At 51.3% G+C, this 22006-nt stretch overlaps 1 protein-coding gene across 1 annotated transcript in view; it reads right to left on the bottom strand.

Moving 5' to 3' along the window:
• RhoGEF64C (Rho guanine nucleotide exchange factor at 64C) overlaps positions 1–21014 on the bottom strand; it is a 161575-nt gene extending 140561 nt beyond the window's left edge. Inside the window, exon 1 of the mRNA XM_075681014.1 lies at positions 20627–21014. The gene's annotated coding sequence lies outside the window, so the exon portion shown is untranslated. The remainder of the gene's footprint in view (positions 1–20626) is intronic.
• Between the last annotated feature and the right edge of the window lie 992 nt (positions 21015–22006).

Raw genomic sequence — 22006 nt, 5'->3', positions numbered from 1 at the left:
TTGAAACCAGCAGCGGCGCGGTCTCAAGCCCAACGCCGGCCATTACTCTTCGGAGGCCGCAGGGGGCTATCGCGCCGTAAGATCTTGTCCGGGCAACGAGCGTTTTCTAATGGTCTTACGTATATACGTATACGCACCGGACATCGAAAGGCAGCATAGAAGCAACGCGGGGCAACGAGTCGTCAATTTTCACTTCAGCGCGCGTGTGTGCCTGTGTGCGTGCGTGTGCACTGGAAACCTTGGATGCGCGCGATTTAAATTGAAAAAGGAGGAAGGAAGAAAAGAAAGTAAAAAATGGCTGAGCGCTCGCGAACGTCCTTGGTGTACATAAAGGGAATCGGTGCGCGGTGGGGCGAAGGGTGCTCAGATGTTTAACGATGTCGCGGAGTCGTTGCGCGATGTCGCGACGCGTGTTTTATTGCGCCAGCGGCTGGCGGCTCGCGCGGGGCTCTCGGTGCCCTTTCTTCCGGACCGGGTGGTTGTGTACAGATGCGCGTGACACAACAGACCCGCCGAGTGTCGCGGGTCACGAGATTTTCTTGTTCTTCGCGGCACAGGTTTACGTCGCGCGCCGAGGCGCGGGCGCCGAATCTAAATCGGGTCCGGTGTACACATCTTGCTCGAGTGAATAGCAACTCCCGAGGTATCCGTGCTTGAGGACTAAGATTTGGCTGAGGCGTTGACTTGTTTAATCCGGTCGGAAACCTCTTGGCACACTCGCCTATTCAACCTCCGTGTTTTGCTTCTGTAGCAAAAGCGCGGACATTAAAGGCTGCGGTATAGGAGAACGTTCGAATAGACGTCATTGGTAAGCCCGTTCATAACGTGATACGCGTAATGGAGTGGCTCTGTCAAGCATAGTAACTCCGAAAAAAAAAAAGAAAGGGACGGCACGCTTACGAAAAGTTGCATACAGATCGGAGAGCAAAACCTCAAAGGCCTTCATGCAAATACGATATTGCAGTACTGCACTAAACAAGCAACCTCGGCCCCTGTTCTGGCTCTCTTCGCTACACTTTGTTGTTTTTGCACTACTGCATGCACGATGCGGTATTCCGAAAACTCTTCATTCAAGCTATATACATATCGCTTTCCTTTAGTTTTCTTTTTGCTTGGATTTGTACTAGCAAGGGCTGATAAAAAGGCACGAATATCTGACCGAGCATCATCGCCCTATCTCCAGCCATTTACAATTCAAACATCGCTAAAGCAAGCATTCGAAGCAGTTTTATGTAAGCAAAACAAACTGAAGCATCAACTTGACTCTGATTTTACTGCAGTTCCATCCCTTCGAAACGTTGTTTTCGTGAACGTTTTCAAAGTGTACTTCACCAGTATAATGTAACGGCATTATAAATTCTAATTTACCTCTTCCTTTCATCCACCGCGCCGAAAGGCCACACCCAGCTATTCGCGGGGGCACGACGACAAAGCGCGGGCCGGTGACGAAGGGCAGCTACAACCGGATTGGGACAGAATCGGAATCGAATCGTTACATTATTCGTTCCCCGCGACGAACGCACATTCTACTCGGTCCGCGTAGGAAAACAAGAGTGCGAGCCTCCCGATGGCCAGCCGGTTTGGAACCGGTCCGTCGGTCGGCGTGCCCGATCGCGTTTGTGCCCCGTGCTGGCCCTCGCCAACTTCCCAGCTGGCACGGAAGTAACGTCTCCGCTCGCCGGACCATCGCCGCAGCCAACGGCGCGGTGGCCGCAGCGCCGCGTGCTCCGTGTTGCAGCAACGCCAGGCGACTGGCGAAGACAGCCGAGACCAAGCGCACGTCATTGATTTCACGTACCAATAAACACTATATACGGAATTACGACTGCACTGCTTGCAAAGGCACTCAATATGACACCTCAACAGTGCTTGGAAAGATTAATGTTGTCTGCTGCAAGTTAGCTGCTATATGTCTAGAGCTGCCGTGGTGCCTTGCGGCATGCTGTATATATATATATATATATAGTTGCCGTCACTGGCCTGCTTTGTGGCTGCAGAGGGCCGAAGGAAAACATGAAGGCCAACCTCCCAACTTATACCCACAGCTTGATTCTCTCTCTCTCTATCTCTTGAGACTTTCCTCGTTCGACCAGGGTTGAGCTCTTCAAGTCTCCATGTTGCTCTGAATCTGCGTCTTGTTTAGATTTGTCAGTGCGTGCTTGCGTGCGAGCGGCTCAGCTAACTCTGACAAATCTGAACATATGGGACCTCTGGAAATCCTCAAGTGGACTTCCTCCGCAAAATTATCGACGGTACCCGTCGTCGCCCGTCACTCCCACGTTGGTTGAACTTTTTCAGCGTCTTACTGCCTATAGTTCTTCTTTCAGGATGGTCAATAACAGACGCCGGGCCGCGTACAATACGCGCAGTCTCGCACGAACCGAAGTGTGTCGTCTCCGGAGAATGTGCCCAAACGGCGTAAGGTTTAGGCAGCAGAGGTACATGACCGCGCTGCTGAATGCTCGAGAGAACCACGCGAGCCGTACACCAAACTTTATATGTTTGGACAAGAGCCGCGCGTGTGAGATCCCTGCTCTACGGAGCCTACGTGGTTGACCGTTCGGACGCCGCACGAAAGCGACTCAGGAACGTCGCTGGCTCCGGCGGCGAGCCCGCAGGATCTTCCCCTCAAGGCCGCGCGCGCACTGGTTGAAAAAGAAGAGTCAGCTCGATCCGGCCGGGCCAGTTCAAGACTGCTGCTGCTGCTGCTGCATGTGCTCGGTCGGCCGCGACCCAAACAGGTTGGCATCGGCAGTGATACGCGCTCGCACAGGGGACTCGATACCGCGCATTCGCCCGAACGCAACGCCGCTCGACAACAGCGTCGTCTTCGTCGTTTTGTTCTTTTCCGCCCCGCGGCGTGCGGCCACGTTCCTGCAGTGCCGCCGCCAGCGGTCGCGCGTAATCGCGGCACACGGTACGGCACGCTCGCGCCGTAAAAATCCAGACTGTGTGGTCGTCTATATAGCGCGATAGAAGGATTAAGAACGGTCTCGGGACATCCGATACGCGCCCTCTTCCCCTCCCCCCACTTCTATCTTTTTCGTCTGACACTGACATTGCCAGTGAGGTTGCGCACAGTACCGACAGCAGGACGTGATAGCCGTGAATCCACCTTGCAGTGCGGAGTTCGGAAATTGCCCTATGAGGGGTGCGCCAAGAGGAAAACGTTGTAAACTGCGATCCAGTTTCTTTTTATTTTTCTTTAAGCTTTGCAGTGTAAGAGATTCTTTCTTGCACATAATGCACCTGAAGATACCAATGCCAGTTGCGTAATGCTGCGTCGCAAGATGCACGTGAGTCAATGTCACAAGCAGCCGCTGCGATTAGCTATAGCAGTATTCGGTCTTACCTGAAACGCCACCATGTAGTTGCGGAACCGCGTCTTATGACCATTGCTAATACACAAAGTGCATTTATTTTATTGTAACCTTGTCGTTCAAACTGTTGCACTTCTAATCATGTCAGATGGGCACTATGCTTCATGCGCCTTAATCATGCGCCTTAACCATGCGCCTTAATAAGTTGTTTCGTGTACCCGGGGTCGTCGTGCACTTGCTTCATTTTTATCTTATGCTCTCCGAGTTTGAGTACGGTTCACGCCACAGGACAAGTCGACACAAAACCCGCTCGAACAAACGTTTGCGTGAAGCCTTTGCATTTCCTCGTATAGAGTACACATCTCTACCACCGTAGGGTAATCCGCGTGTATACGTACCCGTACGGCACACGGGTCAAGCATTCCTCGCACTATATATACACGCGCGCGTGAGTTCACATACAGGAGCAGTGCAAACGCGGAGGGAGTAGCCGCACTCCGCGATGCGATCGGAGTCTTCATCGCACGCGCGCGCGCACCCGGCCGCCTCGACGAGCGAGCGATTCGTTGCCAACTTTGTCGACACGTGTGCGCTCCATTGACGACGGCGGCAGGCCGGCCAGTCGGCGCGACGGAGCTCGCGGAGTCAGGCCTCGGGCCACGTGCGACACAAGGAAAGCCATACCGTAGCCCCGAGTCTGAAAGCGCCGATTACGCCGCCAAGCAGTGCTTGCAGCGCGCCATCGACGCTGCGCCGTGAAGTAAGCATCGGTGTATACGCACGTGTGCATGTGTGCGTATGCGACCTCCATTCTCTGCGCTGGAATGCGCGCGCCGCGCATAACTTGTGATTGACGCGCCGCGTCGACTTGGGACTCCGCGGTCCAGCCGCCGCGCAGCGCCCACTTGGCACGTTTCTCTTTTGCTCCCCCACACCAGGCAGGTTTATTTTTTACTATTGCTTCTTTTGAGTCGAATACTTGGCCTCCGTGACAGCTGCATAGCCTCGTGAGCTGGCATTTATTCTCCGGAGCTGTCCTGTTATTTTATTTCCTTGTTTCATCCTTCTCCAAAGACACCGAGAAGCCGTCAGAGAGCCTCAGACGCGCTATGCCCGAATGTGTACGCGCTCATCAAGTCTTTTCACTCGAGAGCCGAGCACGGGATGCAGCAGCGGCAGCGCTTCTTTATCGCTCGGGAGCAAGAAGAGAACGCATTGTACCGTATTTTATCGCGTACAACGTGGCCAGAAATACGGGCTCACCTCCCTACAGAGAGAGAGAGACAAAAGGGGAGGAAAGGCAGGAAGGCTAGCCAATGTAAGTACCGGCTGGCTACACTGTGCTACTTTTGAACGAAGAAAGCTTAACGAACCTTCAGCAGGAGTGCCACCGCCGGAAGGGTTGAATGGGATATTATCGCCATCCTCTATACGTCGGATATGCGGTAACTGCGACTTTTCCCACAGTAACATGCCATGATTAACATCTATAAGGTAAATTTTCGAGGCAAGAAGAATAAATGCTGTTGCACGGAAAACGTGTCTCAATAATAGGTCTAATGACTTCAGAGTCAACCTCTCGAGTTCCCGCTCCTGAATTTGATAAGAACGCCCGAGCTAATATGCGGGTAAATATGGCACACACACGTCCTTTATATATAGAGAAGAGGAAAGCAGGGAAGAGGCTCTCCATTCACCACAAGTGTTTGCACTATACCGTGTTTGTGAGGTCGCTGTAAGAAAAAAAAAATCAAGAACCAAAAGGAAAACGGAGAGCGAGAGGCCACCCACATTGAATCTATCTGTGCACATGCGCTTAAGCATTCCTCCAAAGGAAAGAGGGCGCTCCCATCGTCTCGCCGCCTATACGCGCGCACTTGGAACATTGATTGAAAGGCTCAGCATGTCCCCTAAAGTTGCAGGAATGAGCTCACGTCCTCAAACACGGTTTCTCCCGTTGTCTCATAGCGCTTACTGCCCTTTCGTTAAACTCGCAGGACAGTCTCGGGCCGGAAATCTATATGCACGGATTACCGAAGGTGCTTATACGACGTACGACTTTCATGCGAAGCTTACCTGCTAAGCTTATTCCCTGTAACATGTTTACGCCGTATAACAATTCGAAGTTTATTTAACAAGGCAACACCGTGCCACTCCTCCCCATGCCTCGCAATGTGGGTTTGCATTCACAGACAAGCTCTAACGCCAGAAATGTCCGTATAAGAGCAAATACCAGCCGATCGTTGTGTTCGACACATCATTGTTAGCGAAGGTGAGTGGACAACGGCAAACGGCACTCGCAAACGAAAGTATTTGTGACTTCAGCCCGCGGAGTCCTTTAAGTACGCGCAGTCAGTTTATAGACAGCAAATATATTGAAAATAATAAAGCTATAAGGAGAGATCGGCAAGCGAGGTTTCGAGAGGAGGTTGGGAGCGGAGTGTTTACTAAGCTTAGGAGGAGGAAATACCCTATCGGTGAGCATCCCAACTTTCTAGGTCAAGGCGGACAGCTGGACTATACCGCGACGACGGCGCTGCTTGCGGTCTCCCTCCCAAGCGCCGACCCTGACTGACGCCGCTCAGCTCCAGGAAACAGACGAGGACCGGTGTATTCAACAGCACGACATAGCTAATAGTCAAATTCCGTGGTTTAACCTTCGGACTCTCTGACGCATATTTGCTCCGGCATGCAGGGTGTACACCTAGATTCGTCGATTGCTCGGTAAACTGCGTGTGCGCTTTGCGGTGAACTGAGTGATTTCAACACGAGCGGAAAGTACGTTCCTGCTTGTCGCGTGTCAATCGCTTCTGTATTTTCCATTCTTGTTATTTAGTTTAGCGTTCTTGTTTGTTTGTTTTTGCTACTATTTCGGGATAGCGGGCTCTTTAGTATTATAACCAAACTTCGCGCACTGCCGCGCTTAATACCGCCGGGTACTTCCTGCACTGTCGCAACAAACGACAACAACGCCAGGTCTGTCGTTTTATTTCCACCTCTGCGAGGACTGAGAAGAATGTGGAAATGACTGCTGCTCTGCGAGAGAGTATACCAATTTCGCACTACTGTGCGCACCAGCAGGGAGAAAGAAAAGTTCTCCCTAAGCAGCCCCAACATTTTCAGCGCGACGGTGTCCAGCAATCAAATCTAAAATGGTCCGAAGGCGCGCCCAGTCAAGGCAGCCGCTGCTGGTGCGTTGAACTCGGCACTCAGTCGTGAGTAACAAAGCGATTGGATAAAACGAAGTAACGCCTCGGCGGTTTCCGGCTGCGGTAACAGTCGCCCCGATTCCCGCGGCGAGAGGAATGAGGAGAAAAGAACGCCGCGTCAGAGAGCGTGTCGTGACTGCCGCAAATACGCACGGGCCACAATTACGCGCCTTCCGAAGGCGTGCACGGCACCACTCCGCGTGGATCGAGCGCTGTCAATCGGCGCCTGGCGCGCGGAATCGTTATTCCGAGTCAACGGCGCCCGCCCCGGCGTTTGACGCTAAATCAATTGCGTTACGCAAGGCGGCCCGCGAGAGGCTTCTGTTTGCTTTCCCTTGTTCGTACTCTTTCTTTCTTTTGTTTTGCTTGGCGTACACAACAGCGCTGCAATCCGCGCGCAGATTGCCGCAGCATTTCTCGGCGTCCGTATACGTGTTTCTTCAGCACAGGCTAGGCATTTAAGTCACGCCTTCAGAAGGATATGAGTATATAAGCGACCACGAGGCGGCAGCTATAGTTGCAGTGGTTTCCATCTCCCAATTAAGTTGTTTCCGTCGTAAAGGTGTACTGCTCGTGAATGTAAAGACTTCGCTGGTAGTGTTTGCAGATTCGGTATGAGCGCTGTCCTCGATTCTGTGTCCTGGTAAAATGGGTATGACGTCCAGAAATAGAAAGCCATAATCGAAAGCTTTAGTTGAGCGTGAAACTACTGCCGTATTGCAGTCGCAGCGTCACAAGCGGCACCTGGCGAACTCGTTTCCTTTTTCCTTTTTTTATTTTTTTTAACTTTAGCAATATAAGAAATATTCTGATGTTGCGGTACATTTGCTACTGTGTTGATTTATTTGCTTGTATGACTCTGTGGTATTATTCACGGCGTAACCTCCGTTTTGTTGTTTCTGTCTACCTTCCTCAAACATGCGCCAAGCAAACAAGCACGACAAACATTTCTGCACATTCTGGCTAAGTACTTACAAGCTCACAAGCTGCGATCGCTACTACAGCTTCGCGGCTTGGTGTTAATACCAGACTGAAAATTCAGCCGGGAGCAGGCTGCAGCTTTTTCACACGCCTTACTTCATTTTTCTGTTTCTTCTTCAAAATTTAATCCTTCCCGAACGAGGAATCTCGCGAGGTTTTCAACTAATTTTTCACTACCAATATCAATGCGATTGACAAAACTTCGCTGTAGGTTGTGACTTCGTTCCTTTTCTCATTCGTATCCTCGAAGTTTGCTCATTGTATACACATTTACTCCTGCTACAAAACAATTTGATATAACTAGCATAAATCTGGCGGTACACAACGTTTTCTTATGCTGCAATGTACGTTACCAAGCTTATCGTCGATGTGCTTTGCGCCGCCGGCTTGTCGGTTTCTTTGTATACAGAGATATACAAACCAGGCCGCAAGCAATTTTACGTGTTTCCGTCTATATAGCGACGCTTCTGGGTGAAAGAGATCGATTCTGAAGATGGCGAACCACCCAATGAACCAAGCCACCAAGCCGAGAAGTTTCAGTTCCACACAAAAGCACTCCGAATACTGGTATTCTAGAGCTCCGTATGTTTTCTTTCTTTTTAATCCTTATTCGCGAAAAAAAAAGAAAAAAAGAACGTTTCACCGGCACACTCGTCAGCCCCGTCGAACCGACTGGGTGCTCTCCGTTCCTTTTATATTTTTTTTCCTTCTTTTCATGCGCGCGCGTCCGTGTGTCCCTATTAGCGTGTCTCTCTCGCTCCAGCGCTTGATGGGCCGATGTAGGTCGCGGGGGCGACTGCGAAAAAGCCCGCCGTGCGCGGGACGTGTAACCCGGAAGCGGCCGGCGCCCTGCGCGCGCTCGTATTTCTCCCTGACGTGGCCGTTTTATCGGGCAGCGCATGCGAGCCCGGTGGAGCGTGAAGCGTGCGCGCGTATATACGCGAACGCTGTTCGACGCTATCTTAGCGCGGTGCACGACGGTATGCCGCCGCGTCATGCGGACTGCCAAGTGGGACGTCCGAGCCTTGTTTGCGGCGAGGCTCACGGTCCGCCGCGACCTGCGGCCCACTCGCGTCTCGTCTCGGGACAGGACACGTGCCCGGCTGTCCGGCGAAGACCGTAAATTCGCAACGCGTCACTGACCAGCCGAGCTTGGCTCTGCCTGCGGGTTGATTGCCGTTTGTCGAAGCGCGGGTCGGGAGGTCAAGCGCTCTGTTCACGCAAGTACCAGACACGGGACACCGCGCGCTGGCGGGGCGAGGGGAGGGGGTCGCTGTTTCGGTGTCGCGTCGAGAGACATATGCACGCATGGCTATTGGTGCTTAATGCTGAATCCCGTAAATCTGCTTTATTTCTTATTATTTTTCTCGTTGTTCACGAGCTATTTTTCTGTGCTACCGTACATATCGCACCTACCGTCACCTATTCGATCAGAAAAAAAAGAAGAAAGCACGCTATCTGGGGAACGTGAGAGAGATGCGAATAAATAAATAAGATTCTACACACAGCCGCCACGTCATGAAAAGACGTCGTTGTTGACCCGATGTGCGATGGCCTCACTATGTGGATTGGCCAAGCAAACGGGCGGTTAACTTTGAAATAATGAAGGGGCTCATTTCAGTACTTTCACTCGTTTGCGGAGCTGTGCATGTGAGTGCGTGTTCTTGTACTGTGTCTCGTGCCTTGCTTAATTTCGCATGTGTTTGGGCTGAGTGTTTGGTCTCAGTTCAGTGTTCGTGCTTCACGAGCTTTGTTTGTTTGTTCCTTTGTTTGCCTTGAAAGGAGGAGTAACTGGTGAAAAAGCCGTCTTTAAGTTCATGTCATAAAAAAGGCAAGCAAATAAAATATGAAGCGGAATAAAGTATCTATTTGCATGTTGTTTGAAAGAACAAAGTGACTGCAGAGAACGAGAATAGAACTCTGAGCATATATGACTTTCATGAACAGTTTCCTACGCGTAACGAACGCTTGACAGTCGTGATCATGAGCTCGCCAGAATGGAGAGGGAAGCTGCGCGGTCTTTCTCTGTGCGTTTAACACCCGCAAGTCCATGCAGCTTTTCTTTATTCGATCCTACAGTATAAAAAGAAAGAAGTGCGTGGGATTGCAAAGCCAAGAACATGTCGACAGGCTTCTATGACTTTGCGCAGCTCTGGTTTCGACTTCCTGCCACGTAGCCTCACGTCAGATCGGCATGCGGTGCTGTGACCCAAGTGTACAAAACACAACCACTAGAAATGCGCATGAAGAACCACAACTTTGTTTTTCGAACCGGGACCCTTGCCCGCACACAGCCCTTGCTCGTGCGCGTGATTGGCCGCACAGGCACCAGTTTCTCTCCAACGCCGAGGTCAGCTCCCATGGTACCACACATCGGGAAGCAAATGCGGAATTGCCGGCCTTGTTCGCCAGGCTAAACAAGCCTGTTGCTACACTTCACCACCATCACCACCACCACCGGGGTTTCTTCAACCACACAGCATGTGGATGAACAGCGGAGCTCTTGCCTCAGCAAGGGGATCTTTAAGGCTGCCGAAACAGACGCTCCAGGGCAAGAATGTATTTTATAAAGCTTGTAAAAAAGTTCACGGACGATTACGATACTCCCTGATTGCGAAATTTGAGCGCAGCTCTATACGTGTTCTTTTTTTATCGAAATGAAAATAAACGAAAGAGATGTAGTCACCCTATAATGGTGACGGCTACTCCTTTCCTCATAGCAGATTTCGCAATATATTGGCTGGCGCGGACAATCTGTCTCGTTCGGCACATTGCAAACGGAACGAAGTGTGACGCGACTGCCTCGCTAATCGGACGATCGCGAGAGGCAGCGCGTGGGTGACGCGTGGGCGCGATTCACAGCAGCCGCCGCAGACAGACCACCGCTCATGCAGCAGCGCTATGTTTCCAAATGTGGTATCGGCGGACTGAGCTCGCCGCGTATCATCGATGAATAGATGACGCCGCGCTACTCTGGCACCATCTTGTAGCGCTCGCGCTAAAAGATGGCGCCATACCCTCCTCCTCAGATTTCCGCCTAATGGTTCCGCTGCACCCACCTCCTCCGCTTTCCTCCTCGCGCTCTATTCGCTATCGCCGTCTTTCATCCCCCCCTTGAGCTCCGCGTTCGTTCTTTCATCCTTCGCTGTGCTCGTTTCTCGGTTAGGAAGCTGCGCTACAAAACGCTTGTCTACTTAACCCCCGAAGGACGATGACTTGCTTTGCAGCGCGTACGGCGCCAAACACTAGAGGAAAAGTGGACGCGGAAGGCAGCGAGCTTGTGTCACAGTCGGTCGCCTTGCAACCACGGCCGCAGGCAGAGCGGGCACTTCTGGCTTCCCTCTTCATTTCAACGCTGTGCTGCTTTGTACAGGCTTCAGGATCGCGAGGTTTCCGGTGCGTCTTGCGCTGTTGCTCCACTACAGGTTCGTGGGCGAAGTGCGCCTGTGCATTGCACGCGATTACAGCGCTCCTATAGCGGCGATAGCGTCGTCTTGGGGGCCGCAGGACTCAATGAGACCTTGTGAACATGGCCTTCGAGGTCGGGGCGCGCGCTGTCTTTTTTACAGCGCGAGCCGCCAGATCTCGACCAGGTTGGGAATACCTTTTTGAGTATGTGCGCGAATCTTCGTTTGGTGTTAGTGCGAGTTCAGAGGGTGCGCGCGGTGTGACATTTCACCCAGTTTTTTTTTTTTTTACCTGCAGTGGAGCAGCATGCCATACCTGTTTGCAGGCTATAGCTAACGTCGGCAGCTTCCGTTAGACAATAGAAAAGTGGCTGCATTGGGGTATTGGGCTTTACCTTACTGTTGTGCAGCACACCTCTCACTGGGCAGAATAGTTCATTCTATATAACAGGAACAAAAGAACTGAAGCTAAGCGGGGGACAGTTTGTAAAACTATCACGCTGTTTTTTTTTTCTTATTAACAGAGCAGTGCGCAGCTGTGCACGTCTTCTTCCTCGAGGTTTTGCCTTTTGTTCGTACATTTCCCAGTATGAAACGGAAAGCGGCGTCGTTTGCAAATTCGAGAATCGTTGCTGAGCTATATGTAGATGCCGGTCCTTAAGGTATAAATAAATCGAAGATGCGCTTTATCGAGGATATAAGATCGTGCTGACATCCTGATCGTATTTTATCAAAATTTCACACGTTTCTGTGAATATCGTATACATGCTGACGAAGGGGAGACTAGTGAGCTCCCGGAACGAGCCATATTGCTGCTTCACTTCGGGTTTTAAATGTGACAAATTATATATTGGAGTCTCACATGCACTACGAGCGAAGTATGTGAGGCATATAAATCGCGCAATCAATTGTTATATTTATAAAGTAATACGAGCTATTATTAAACGCATTGAGTGCTTCACCCAGCGTCTGGTAAATCATTTCGAAAATTTAAAATGAATTGTGGTGACTAAAAATAATCGTCCCGAAAGAGTAACTTATCGCCTGTTTGCGGCAGCCGAACCCGCTATCAAGCTTTCCTGTCAGGCGTAGCCCGCTCTAGAACAGCGAAGCTCCCTAAGAAGGCCTTGTATGCAGACGGACAGGTGCCTCGAGAACATTTGCTAGCTCCCGTACATTTCCTATACGGCACAGACAGGACACGTTGGTGGCTGCAGCCGTTCTGCCGCCGTGACGTCAATAGCGTATATGCAAATCGCGCGAAACCACTCGTATACATACGGCGGCAACGGACGCGCGCGCGCGCGACCCAAAACGGTTCGCCCACTTTTCCGTCTGGAATAGCAAGCGCCGCGGATTCGCCCAGCGAGGACTGCTTTGCTCACCACTCGACGGGAAGACGACGACGACGTGGACGAGCGCCGCGCGCATTACCATATATTCTCGCTCCGTTAAAGATGGGTCACGTGGGTCGCCGCGCGCGTGCGCCCGCCCGCTTGCCCATACGGAGGAACGCGCAAGCGACTCGCGCGTCGTACACTGCACGCGAAAAGACAAACAGACAAACAGGACGACCGGGAGAAGGAGGAGACGGACGGTCGTGACCAGTCCTGACGTGATGGGCCGGCCTCGTATACCAGGTACACGCGTTCGCTCACGCACATATACGCACGGGCGATGAAGGAAGAAGCGCGCGCGCGCCTTCTCCCGCATATAGCGGCGAGCGCCAAAACCGCCATTATACGGGCACGAGCACGGGGCCGTCAAAGTTTATACCACGTTGATCTCTAGCGCAGCGCTGCGGGACAGAGGCTCCTCTGCTGGCGCATGTGGGAGCCCCGGGGCGTCAACTATGCGGCGGAGAGCTTTAATGACGAGGAGGATACTATGCAAGACGGCGGCTATAGGAGGCGCCGCTGGGAAGGATCGAGACCTCCGGTCCGTTTAATAGCCGAATCGCGACGTCCTGCGTGCCCCTCTGGCAGGCTCATGAGCGAAACTCCGTTCGATTGCCTGGCAGCAGCAGAAGCAGCGTGCCTCTGCCGCGATTCTTAAACCAGCAAAGCTGAACGACGTGTCGTGCCACGGTCAAGAACAAAGTCTTCCTCGAGCGAGCGGAGACGATCGACCGCCGGCGGACAGCGGAGTGAGGGAAGGTGGCGCTTTCCCGGTAAGCTTACCGGTTTCGCTGGCTACCGAAGAAAGCTCGCCTGATCGTCGGGGGAAGGCGGCAGGTCGTGGAGGAAGATCGAGCGAAATCACGCGCGCGAATCCGTTTCGTGCAAAAAGTTAATTGTATTTTTTTTTTAGTTCGCTTATTGCTAGAGATCGTCCGCGTATTGTGCAGGATGCGAAGCAGGCGCCAAAAGCTGCCTCCAATGTTCACGTTAATGCATTCGCAAAGCGTAGATTTATATGAGCTTACGTGCCGTGAAAGCGTGAGGTCGCGAATGTGTTTCTATGTAAGCGAATGTCCCCCAAGCATTTCTTTCTTATTTTTTTTTCTGCATTGCGCCTGAAGTGCTGTGTTTCGTGAAGCTCCGTGTCCACCACAATATAAATCGGCGGTAGTCATTACGGCGAATGTCTACCGATAAAACGCCCCGTATTTAAGACCACAACCCTGGACTAGCAACGCCGTAGTAAACCCGGAAATTTGGACGATGCTGTTGGAGACAAGGAGTTCGTCGAGGTAGAACAGTGACATGGCGCCCGCAACTAACCATGCCCATTGAATATACCTTGAAAAAGAAAATGCGCGACGATAATGTTACACTTTTTCTGTATGTACGAACGGTTCCTTAGTACAGGATTACAGTTCAGACAATTGAAGTCTCCATATATGGGAATTCTATTGCGGAGCTAACCATGAGGATCTTCCAGTTTCTCTATAAAATCGGCATTTCTAACTCTACTTTGAACAGTTGATTGGCCAGTTGATTAACGATAGTCATATTTTTCATCTTTTGCTCCTAAGTAAGCAAACCGCCTCCTTTATTACACCTTAGGCAGGCTGGTTAGTAAACGCTGTTACGTTCGGCCTGGCGAACTTCGGGGAAGCGACAGTCCCCAACCGAACGGCGCCGGGATGTCTACACGCAGTCGGCGGACCAAGCATTGTTAGTGGATTCGCAGTCACCGTCACGGTTTGTTTGAAGCGGTGGAACTTCTGGAATAAGGTGTCTTGCGGCGCCGTCTCACGGGTCTTCAGTCGTCACCCAATGGACAGACGCGGCGGCCGCTGTCTGCGGGGTCAACTCTGGGACCAAGAGGCGCCTGCTCAGGGCAAGACCCGTGTCTGCTAAAACCCTCTCACCTTGGTGTGGTCAGTGAAACCTGTGCGCGGAAGTTAGTGTGTAAACCCTCCCCGTCAAACGCGGGTCGGCTACTATGACTTCGGACGCTCCGAATTGTTTGAAAATTATCGGCCGTTTTACCTCACCTAGGGATCTAGGGAGGACAGAGTGTTTATAAGCACCCGTGGCGTGGCTGCTGAGTGTGCATTCGCTTTCAGTCGTGCTAGACTGATGAACTGTAACGTTCTCATGTAGATGCTGTAAATAAATCCCAAATTCCTCGTTCTCGATGAGAACAAGTCTCTCCCTTCAACAACCTCCTGAGCGTGGATGAGTCGGACGACGGCATGGGCCAGCTACCATCTACTTCATGCCCGACCCCAACCATTACAACGCCAATATGCTGTTTGCACAATATTTTCAAATCTGTGGCCGCTTCAGATTTTTTTTCGTCTATTCCTGGGCCTAATATCTCTGAACTGAACATGTCATGATACGAGCTTGCGCGAGCTACGTCTGCTTCTTCGCTAGGGAACCGACGATCAGGTGCCGCTGTACGTCGGTGTTTAAGATAAAAAAAAATTAAAATAAAATAAAGTAAACATAAAGGACAAAAAAGGTTTATAGTTTACTGGTATCAAAATTCTCAAAGTGTTTTAGAAATGCACAAAAGCGGCTCTCTATGCATGACGGAGGGACCTACGCGTACCTCACAATACAGCTTGGAGTATGCGGCACATTTGCACTTGCAGAGCCGAAACTTTTTTTTGCGTACAGGGCGGGTGACGTTCGCCAGCTCTGGATCCGTCACGTTTAAGGTCTCTTCACGTGTAGTCGTGCATCTCGTTTCGTGAGCCGCGGCTTCTGACATCCAGGCTGAACGTATCGAGAAGATGCACGTAACACTGCGGCGTTTTTGCGCTCACGCCGACGAAGTGCAAGACGTCAGTCTCGGTCCACGCGAAATGCCACTCTCGCTAAACGGTACATTTAAGACTCGCGTTAAATGCGGACGCATTTTTCTTTTTTTTCCCCTACCGCATTCTCGAAGATATAGTCCCGCTCGGCAATGACGACAGGACCGATAATGACGACGGCACTTTTTTCCATCACGACGCACGAAGGAAACCGAAGAGCCGATGCGCCTCTCTCCTCCGCGGCGTTCCCCTCCTAACGCCACGTTTCTGCAGCGAGTACCTCGCGCGATCCGGGCCTCCATCACGTATGGACGACCGCGCGCCGTCCTTGAAGCGCTTTCATTGTAGCCATTCTACCCGAGCGCAAGCAGCGCGCGCGGCGCGGGATCGCAATCGAGGCGACTCGCTGCCGCGGCAGCGACTGCATTTCGAGATCGCTACCTTGCTCTGTACACACGCTCCGAGTCAAGGATATCAACTCGCCAGATGATCAAACCGCCTTCTCCTCCCCTGCCATCTTTCTTTTTCATTTTCCTTTCCTTTCTTTCTCTCTGGCATCAAACGAACAGGACGCGGCCGTGCAAGAAAGTATACGTGTATGCGTGGCGATGCATACACACACTTCGCGGCGCTGTACCGATCGACGGCGCGTCGTATCCTCTGTCCCACAAATGACTTCTTTGTCAATTTTGTAGCTCTTGCGATGGAAGAGCAAACGCGCGCGCGCCATTGCTGGCGTGCGCACTATATTTACGTCCCCGTCTGTGACGCCGCCTTTATCGAATTCCATTCTCCTGAGTTGCTGCCGGTCTTGAATGCCCTCACCGCCTTGGAGACAGGCGGAACTTTATGGCCCAAGGTGATTGTTTCCAAGAGGTCTTAGTGCCTTCAGGATCAGCCTCTGGGGTTGTCGGCGCTATGGCGAAGGCCATCAAGATGGTATAGCTCCGGTTTTCTTGTTTTGTACCTCGTTGTATACGTTGTAGTCGATGCCCGATTCACTCTTTGGTGTTCCTCTTGCGAGTGAAGTTAACTGCCCTTTCGCCTCCTAGTAAATGGATGTGGGCTCAGCCCGAGCGAAGGGTACACGCAGACACTATCGTAAGCGTTTCTTTTTAGTCGACGGAAATCTAGAGTGCTTACAACGTGTGGGAGCAGTGCTGACAAGAAACGCGCACCCTTCTCAATGATAGTCATCATCGTCATGATCAATAGTGTAACATTCAGTAGGCTGTATTACCAATGCCTGGAGTATATACCATCGCTGGGATACAGTGATCTCCAATCTTACTCGTTCTGGGTATGCCGACTTCATCTTTGTTCAAGTTCCGTTGTCAATTGGTCCTCCAAGACTATAGCCCTTATGCGCCATCGAAAGACATGCTCAGCATGAGGCAGGAATTCTGCGAAATAGAGATAATTTGTTTCCGATCGTTGTATTAATCAGCGATCCGTCGTGGTGGTCAACAATTAAATGTTTAATAAAGAAAATCATCACCAATGCGCATGACATTAGCGGACGGCCTACTATCTTTCCATACGGGTATAGCTATACCACAGCCCGTAAGCGTTTATAGTTATGATCACGGTTAAAAACATATAATCAAGACGCTTCCATTCGCAAAATTGACTGTTTAGTATAATATATACTATGCTTTATATAGGTCCTGTGTAGTATAGTTTGGTTTTCACAATGTGCAAGAATCAGCCCTTCGTACGTTATGTATATATAATGCTAGTCCCGTAGCCATTAACAAATAATGCTGTGGCAAGCGCCTAGACATAGCCAAGAGCAGACAGGAGGTAGTGGGCGCTAGCGCCCGTGCCTCCTGTTTCGTCGTGTCCGCCTTTTTCTTTCTTCACTTTTAATGAGATGCGCTAATTCATGAAAACGTTATGGAACACCAACTCAATCAAACTGCCACCCTTGTGGACTTAAAACACTGCCACTATTTTTTATCTGCATAAGTTAGGTGCCTCTTCAATATGACGTGTGTTCTTAGCACTTGTGTGTGCGTGCGTGTGTGTGTGCGCGTGTGGACGCGCGTATATAGAAGTCTGCGCTCTTCGTGATTTCCTTGCGTAATTACGACCTATCATTTTGCTTGTCCGCATTACCCGCTTCTGCCAGTCCTCAACGCTTTTCAAATGCCTTCTTCAAGTTCTAGTTCAACGTTGCTGATGATTATATGATTTTGCTGCCGACTCCAAATGTGGTGGCAGGCGTCAGAACCGCACAAATTACGTGGACATGAATTTAATTCAGTCGATTGTCCCGCCCCTCCAGGACAATCCCACTTTGTTGTACGGTCCCTTCAGCTATATACGTGTGCAGCCTGACAAATTAGGGCCATCTGTCGAACGCTTCTTTATTTTTGTACAAAGCTTCGGCGTTGCAGGCTGTCTGCGAATGCGCACCTCCTCGCGAACCTCTCGCATGACTCAATGTACACCACGTGACTGCGAAACGAAGGGACGTCATATGTACGCTATATGAATGCCAATTCCACAGAAGCAGTCTCGACGTTCGTTAAACGCTGTCGCCTCCGGTCGTACAGCGTTCTGGTCGCGCCAGTGAAAAGCTATACTACCAGTGTAACCACAACCGCAACGCTGAACCTTAATCGACAGAATCAGACCGCATCTTGTATCGCAGAAGTGTACAGCCAGCATCGAACAGATATGGCCAAAGTGAATGGAGATATTGAAGTGTCAGATATCTAAAAAACAAAAAGAACCCTCTTTCTAAGACAAGGCTACATGAAAGAGAAAATGCCCACCCAACCGACAGTAGTACGAAGGAAACCGCCAGAAAGAAAGCTCGGCAGTTGACAAATAATTCGTCCTGGTCCGCGGTAAGAACGCTGGACCAACGCCCTTTGAAGTTAATGCTTTGAAGCTAAGGGTACTATCAGCGACGACCCCAACACCGGGAGAGCATTTTTAAGTGCGATGTGCACTTTTCTGTTCCGGTCGATAGCACAGTGTTCGTTCCACGTCACACTTTTCGGCTCGACACTATACCTTCTTTCCCTTTAGTAATCCTTCGCTTTTGTTCTAGAACTAGGCTTTCTTAACTGTTTAGTGTAGCACATCTAAGCGTGCTTAAAACAAAAGTCCTTCAACACATCGCGGGAACCCCGCGCACAGCGGTGAGAAGATGAAAACACGTTGGGTCGCCGCGGCGCGGTCGCGAGGCGACACGGGCTCCGCGCCTTTCTTTGTCTCGCCGCTTGTCTTCGTCACCGGGCCCAGAGAACGTACGTGCGCCCACAGCAACCCGAACCGAGGGGCGACCGGGTCCTCCCCTTTTGTCTCTCGGGCGACCCGGCCAAGCGTGTCCCCGTGCACACCGACGACGCCGGGGTGCGCCGCGTTCGGCGGGACGAGCTGGCTGCAGTCGTCGCCGGAAGCGACGCCCGGCCACCCTCTCGCCTTCCCACGGCGGCCGATCGAGCAGCGGCGCTTCCGGTCCTCGCACGCAACGCGATCTTCCAAGCGCTGCCCCTGCGGCTACCACGGACGGCGACCACACGGAGGAGGCACAGATTCGACCCCGTCTTACTGGGATCTTTTTCTCTGCTTGCTTTCCCACGGGAAGCGGCCTCGTGTGCTTGGCTTCACCGCGCCGCAACAGCTGCTGACCGAAGCGGGGTCTTCTTCCTGGGGACCTGTTGCCGCCGCTCACCCCTCGTCGAGAGAGATAAGCGCCCAACGTGTACACCCCGACCCGTCGCCTGCTGTGCACCCGCAGACAAAGAAAGGTGTAAAAAAAAAAGGGTGCAGGCGCAGTGCACCTCCCGCTTTTGTAGTCATTACACGGTGCCTCGACTCTTTCGGCGTCATAAACTGTGACGATAGTTGCATGGGGATCACCTGCCCGGTGCGTCTCCTTTCCTCTGGAACGAACATTGACGTCGATTTCAAGTTTTTTTCCATCGAAGGGCAGCGACTTCTAAGTCACATTAAGAGGGCTCATCTCGCTTTCACATTAATTTAATTAAGATATTTTCGTAACACGTTATTGATTTTCGCCCGTTTGCCTACTAATTCTTTGTAAGCGATGAACGAGGTTCAGCGTTAGATGGTTAAACTCGTATTTCTTCTGTCCCACTCTGTGTGCCTTGGCCACGTAGATCTATTGAATAGTTACGCACAAATACTATGGAGAGTAACTTGAGAAGCGTCGGGGTGTTTTGATCCCTCGACGTAAACACAGAAGGAATAACACTCGTGGTTCAGTGTATGTATGCGTCACAATATCGCCGCTACAGATGTGTTTGCACTTTTGATATCTTCTTCCTTTTTAAGAAAGCGCGGGGCATCGCAAACATTTCTGCAAAGAAATCCGACACACGATACGCTGCAGACAACTTATTCGATTCGCTCGTCACGTATTGAAAAATTTTGTTTACCACTCTGGCAGCAATAAAGCGCCCTCCGCGGTTTCGTCGCAACTCCGCAGGAGGTGAGCGTCGTCATGCGCGAGCGTGCTGTTTGCACCGTCGCCGTGGACGGAGATGAAACACAGATAGGAGACACTCGCAGAATCTGACCTTAGCTGCGCTGTCGTTGACTGATGCAACTCGCAGTACGTGTGAGCGTATACATGAAAAAGTCGACGCTCTGCATAGCTAAAGCGACATGTTCTCGCACGTTCTTGTCTTCATGGGCGCTAACCTACACTTGGCTTGTCTATTCCTCTATATAAATAAAGCTCAGCTTGGCCTCCGGCTGTAAACGAATGTTCTGACTTCCTTACTCGTTAAATCAAGAGTAAACATGTTAAAGCGATTTCAAGGCCATGGAGCAATCGCACACGCCCGGTCGCTGATGCATGTCTTCACACGAATGAACATGTTAATTCACGGTGGCGACATGCCAGTCTGCTGAGAGTCAGCTGATAAGAAAGGCTCATGCTCATTAAACACGACATCGTGAAACCTTATCAGTTAATGTAATGAATGTTTAAGTTACCTGCCTCTCGGTCCTTCTTCTAGCGTCCCTGCGCAAAGCGTTCATGTTGCTCTGAAGTTACAGGTACAAGTGTACCCGTGTCGTCGCTCTTTCGTCTCAGAAAATTTAGCGCCCGTATCGTCGATGTATTTTCCGAGGAAACTTAAGCAGTAGGGGAACTGGGAACATGGCCGTAACAAGTCATAGTCCTCCTGGGAGGTTACACTGAAAGTTAACAAAATCGGTTCGTACTCGGTGACGTTCTCATGGTTATAATGCTCACTCGATTTGCTAGAAATAGCTTACTTAGTCATATTAGATGCAAATGTCAGCGCCTATAGTTCATAGAAGCTTCCCGTAACGTTTCTCGCTGATTGCAAGATTAACCACGACGCGGTGCTGCACTACGCTCGTATCCTAAACTACGTACCCTGGTCACCCAGAACAAGCGCTGGAGCGACTCGCGCTTGTTAACGAAACTTGGCGGTCAGAATATTGCAATAAAGAAAACAAATGCAAGTCACATCGGATATTTCTTACCTGGCCCTTGCAGTGACACAGCCTCGGGACAAGCCCACTTAGAATCCTTCTTCGGAGGAGGCGAATCACAGATTGATGCGCACACACTTCCGGAAGTTCCTCTCCGCACAAAACGGCGATGGAGATCGTCCGGGGAGTTCTGTCCCCGCGTGCGCGGCAGTCCAGGACAAGAGGTCCCGGTGGTCACGCACGGACCGTGGTCAGCACAGAGGAAGGCCAGCAGTATAAGCACTAGCACGCACACAGTGTGTATCCGTCAAGAAGGGGGGAAGAGGAGGGAGAGAGCAGAGATGCTCGCCGACAGCGGCGAACGGCCCCGGCCAGCAGCTCCTACGCGTCCACGTTGCCCGCACGACAGGTAGAGTTCGACTGGCCTGGCCGGCTGGTACGGCTGTGCGCCGCGCGATCCGGTTCGGCCGCGGGCGAGAGGGGGGGCGCTGCCTCCCTCCTTCTCCGCATCGCCACCGCTCTGCTTTATTTCCGCGCCGCGGACGCCACGTCAAGGCGCATGCGCTGCGCCCAACCGCACACGGCGGCCACTCAAACGTCACCGCTGGTGCTGTCACTCGGTGCAGTCTGACGTACGACGGTGGCTCTGCAGCTGTGGCGCTCTGCTGCTGAACGCGAGGTGACGGGTTCGATTCCCGATAGCGCTCACTTCACTCCGATGGGGGCGGGATGCAGAAACGCGTGTGTATTTAGATTTACGTGGAACGTTAAAGAAGCCAAATTATCCGTGTAGTCATCGCTCCGCCCGAAACTTCGAAAGCTAGTTGGTTTGGGACGTTAAACCCCGCGTCTTGACGATTTATTTCATGTCACAATAAAGTTAGATAAATGCACTGACTGGCCGTACGCTAATCCGTAAATAAAAATAAAGAAAGAAAAATGTAATGAAGGTGTAACACAGCTTTAATGAACTAATGATACCCGTCCAGACCAGTCGCCCAGCTGTCGCTACCGTTACAGCAGCTGCGAAGTGTTTGCCCATGCATTGCGCACGGGCGAGTGTGACCTGGCAGGGACGGTAAAAGAGTGTTCTAGAGAGCCAGTATAGAGAGGACCGCGCGACGCTGCTCTCTAGGGCAGTCCAAGCACATCTAGCCTTTCACGTACACATTTGCTTGGCTGTAATGGATGCAAGCGCGAGAAAATTTTCACTCGAACAGACTAGCGTACTCGATATGCCCGCACCTCCCGGCAGGAAAGAGAATCGTCGGTTGTAGATTATCAAAAATCTGCGTTGTCAAATAGAGCATTTTCAAATTTTTCTTTGTAGTATTGTAATATTCCCAACCAATGCACCTGTACGACTATTCCTGTTTTAAAGTCGGTCACAGAGCCGACACGCTGGGCACAACCGAAAGCTTCTGTACTAAG

This window comes from Dermacentor variabilis, chromosome 2 (genome assembly GCF_050947875.1).
Source record: "Dermacentor variabilis isolate Ectoservices chromosome 2, ASM5094787v1, whole genome shotgun sequence".
NCBI lineage: Eukaryota > Metazoa > Arthropoda > Arachnida > Ixodida > Ixodidae > Dermacentor > Dermacentor variabilis.
This window is presented reverse-complemented; position numbering and strand designations above follow the sequence as displayed.